Raw genomic sequence first — 5,000 nt, forward strand, 5'->3', positions numbered from 1 at the left:
AGTTACAACAGAGAGTGGGCTCTTGGTGTTGTTCTCATGTAATAATGTTTTTTATATTGGGGCAGCAGCTATATGATAATTTCACTGAGTGCCTGTTAAATATCTTCCTGTTCTTGTGATTTTCTGGAAACTGTGTCTAAGAGAGACAGGGATCTTTTACTTACATTAATTTTTACATAAATGGAAAAGTGGGGTGTGAACCAAATTATTTTCCTAGGTCTATTTTTAGGTCTATTATTATTATTATTATTATTCCTATTAATATTAGAGGGGTTATATATTAATTTATTCTTAAGGCCACTATTAGCTAGGGCATTGTTTTTGTAGGGCACTGCCTTCTTGAAAATTTCTTTAGAGGGAGAAGCATTAGAAACTCTGTTACTAATGTTGGCTATCAAGTTTTTAAATATTACAGGAGGGTGACAAGACTGTTTATGTATAAAGGAAAGTTTCTTGATGGGCTTATGGTAAGGTTTATAAGAGGAGGAGTTCAGGTCTAGGAAAACATTTAAAAAATCAACTTTTGACAGATTAGTAGCGACTGTGATTTTAAGGCCTAATTGACTGATGGTAGAAGTAAGTTGTTTCTTAAATTTATCAAGGGTGTAACCATCACAGCCATGGGGAAGTACTCAAACCATCATTTCGGAATAGACCAACATCATGAGATGGATACTCAGATCTCAATGTGTTTAATACAAAGACACCCACAAGATTACAGATGTTAACACTTTTGTATGACCCCATAGATACGTTGAATAATCCATCATTATCTGATTTTTTTCTACTCATGCTGAGCCGTTAATAAGTAGTAGTGTTTTCCTCACATGCCTGATAAAGTCCAGGTCTACAAGGATTATATCAACATATGATTTAGCAAACTCAATGACTTTATCCAGCAACAATCTAGATACGGAAGGATAAAAATCTATAATGTCAAACTGAGTGAATCTCGTCCTATTCTTATTCTTAATGTTCTTGAACCAGTATTACAATAAAACTATTATTCCATTGTTGAAGCCTAGTGGCCTCTCTAATTTTATTATTAATATTTCTTAGTATTTTTTTTGTTACTAGATCAATTCCAGATCTCACACAATTTAACAATCTACAAGTGGGGTTAATATACGTATATATATATATATATATATATATATATATATATATATATATATATATATATATATATATATATATATATATATATTTATACATACATGCACACACACATACACACACACATACACACACACACACACAGATATATATATAAATATATATTGCCTAAAATGAGAAATGGTCTCCTTTGCAAATTAGGTATGTATTCATCTTTGCATTCTAATCTATCATCAATTTTAACGTTTATACATATATATTTACATACATACATACATACATACATACATGCATACACACACATACATATATATGAAACAGTTTTTGTTCACCAAATTCACCCACAAGGGCTATCAAGGCTCAGGGCTATCAAGGCTCAGGGCTATCAAGGCTCAGGGCTATCAAGGCTCAGGGCTATCAAGGCTCAGGGCTATCAAGGCTCAGGGCTATCAAGGCTCAGGGCTATCAAGGAAGAGACACTTGCACTAATGGGGCTGTATAGCTGATTTTAATCTTGAACCGCATAAATTGCAAAACGCACCACAAATATTTTTTGTTTTTGTCTGTTCCTTTCTTCTGCTGATGACATCACCGGGTTTATTATTCTCTTATGAATATATTATCTGAATTATTTAACCTCAAACAATTAATTATTATGTAACACTTTTTGGTGTTTAACTGTGCTGTTAAACTTTGTAATATATTGATTTCTTTCAGGTGGATTCAGGATTGGGGGATTGGTGATGTCTTTAGTCATTCTTACATCAATGGTTTCATGTGTGTGTATGTGTGGGACTTGTGGCTGTGTATGCATGTGAGTGTGACTTGTGGTGTGTGTGTATGAGTTGTGTGTGTGTTTGACTTGTGTGTACGCTTGTGTGAGTTTTGTGTGTGGTGTAATCAATACATGTATCGTCTTACAAGTTTGACAAAACCACCAAACACACAACAAAGCATTGTGTCATGATTTTCTTTTTAGAGAATAAATAACTTCACTTAGGTGTACACAAAAACCATGTTGCAAATAAATATTTAGGTTACTTCAAATGTTGTACCAAGGATGAATTCATATCTAATTTGCAAAGAACATTTCTCGTTTTAGGCAATATATATATACCTATATCCATGCATGTGTGTATGTGTGTGTGTAAATATATGTATACATATTAATTGATATATGACCAAGACCTTTGGCGATATGAGAAGACCCATCAGGCCAAGTGAAATCATGGTCATGACAGATACTTGTGCCATGAAAATATGACTATATGAATATTTTTATTAATATTTAGCAGCAGCATCTGAGTGACTCAAGAGCCAAGAATTTCATGCATTGGCACTTATGAAAGTGCCAACACATGAAATTCTTGGCTCTTGAGTCACTCTTGAGTTTCTTCTGCTAAATATCAATAAATATGTATATATATATATATATATATGTATATATATATATATATATATATATATATATATATATATATATATATATATACATATACATGTGTATATATATATATATATACATGTGTATATATATATATATATATATATATATAGATTGGAGCCTAGTGTAGCTATCTGGATTACCAGTCCTCAGTCAAATCGTCCAACCCATGCTAGCATGGAAAGCGGACGTTAAACGATGATGATGATGATATGTATATATATATATATTTATATATAACAAGACAGGAATCTGGACAATTTTTTGATATTTATTCAATGGTGAATAAATAATACCCAAAAAATTTTCCAAATTATTGTTTTGTTATATAATAACTCTTCAAACATTATACATATTTCCAGAATTTTCAACTCTAATATGTACCTCACATCAATACAACAATGACAGCAACTACATACTGGAGTGTAATACTGGAATAAATGGATATCCTTCAAAAGAAACACCTTGAATTTTTTCCTTACCTACATTATATATATTTATATGCTGAGACCCCCTTCGGTTATGACTGACCATGAGATTGCACCTTGAAAGTTACCCTCCCAGGCACAAGTCCGGGCAAGGATGTTTATGAAAGACCAGCAGTCATCCATGCATACTGGCCTCCCCTCTCCACGCCACCAGTGTTATCCTTTGGAAAGGCAAAGGCCGATACAGCTTGGCACCTGTGATGTCGCAATTCATTTCTACAGCTGAGTGAACCGGAGCAACGTCAAATAAAGTGCCTTGCTCAAGAACACAACATGCAGCCCCGTCCGGGTTTCAAACTTACAACCTCACAATCGTAAGCTTGACACTCTAACCACTGAGCCATGTGCCTTCTCTCTCTCTCACACACACACACACACACACGCACGCACGCACGCACGCACGCACGCACGCGCGCACACACACACACACACACACACACACACACACACACACACACAAAAGATAACAGGCAAAGTGAACCATGATACTATTTGATCTCAGAACTAATGAACCAGAAGAAATGCTGCTAAGAATCTTATCCGACACACTAACAACTTTGTTGGCTCACCGTCTTCATGACACAGATTAATTCAGGACCACTTCCCAAAGAAGTCTGCTCCATTGATTGCTAACGACTGAATTGCCAATATACTCTATTTTAATATGTATGATGAGCTTCTTTCAGTTTCTGTCTATAAAATCCACTCACAAGGCATTAGTTGGCCAGAGGCTACAGTAGAAGAGACTTGCTCAAGATATCATACAGTGAAACTGAACCTGGAACTATGTGATTGAGAAGCAAACTTCTTACCGCACAACCAAGTCTACACTTATTTTGCTTGTCTTGTTTCGTTTTTTTTTTACTATTTTTTTAATATGGCTGAAAAGGTCGTTCTGGAAAGTTTTCAATTTCCAGTCTCAAGTCCAAATGGAATTTAATTCCTTGCAACAGTTTTAGCATGTCTCAGTTGAAATTCACATGGCATTTCAGCAATAATTTATTACAAAATCATTGATATTTATTGGTTTAAACACCTTTTTGGTGTACCCTTGTTCCGTGTTTCTAAAGGTTAACAGCTATTTGGGAGGACAGCTGGGTTAACGTTGTGCTTCTTTTGTTCAGGAAATGGACAAGCACAAGTAAATTATCCAGTCTATCAATTATTTACTACAACTACTACTACTACTACTACTATTAGCAGTAGAAGTAGTAGTTTTATCATGATTAATGTTGTTGTTACTGTTATTATTCATAGTTTTTACTTTGATGCAATCAATTTGCCCTTCTTTTCTTGCACATAACTATATATATATATATATATATATATATATATATACATGTATATATATACAGTGTATACATATATACATACACATGCACACACATATATATATGTATGCATGTATGTATCTATATATGTATGTATGTATTATGTGTATATATGTATGTATATATTATGTATGTATATATATATGTATGTATTATGTATATATATATATATGTATGTATTATGTATTTATATATGTACACACACACACACACACACACACACATATGTATATTGCTTTCAAATTTTGGCACAAGTCCCGCAATTTTGGGCAAGGAGGTAAGTATCAATTACATTGATCCCAGTGCTAAAATGGTACTTGATTCATTGACCCCAAAAGGATGAAAGGCAAAGTCAACCTCAGTGGAATTTGAACTCAGAACATAGTGACAGCTGACATGCTGGTGTGCTAACGATTCAGTCAGCTTTCTACATTTCACATGTATATATATATATATATATATATATATATATATATATATATATATGTATATATATGCAGGAGTGGCTGTGCGGTAAGTAGCTTGCTTACCAACCACATGGTTCCGGGTTCAGTCCCACTGCGTGGCACCTTGGGTAACTGTCTTCTACTATAGCCTCAGGCTGACCAATGCCTTGTGAGT

Source organism: Octopus bimaculoides, chromosome 23 (genome assembly GCF_046866305.1).
Source record: "Octopus bimaculoides isolate indiv1 chromosome 23, ASM4686630v1, whole genome shotgun sequence".
NCBI lineage: Eukaryota > Metazoa > Mollusca > Cephalopoda > Octopoda > Octopodidae > Octopus > Octopus bimaculoides.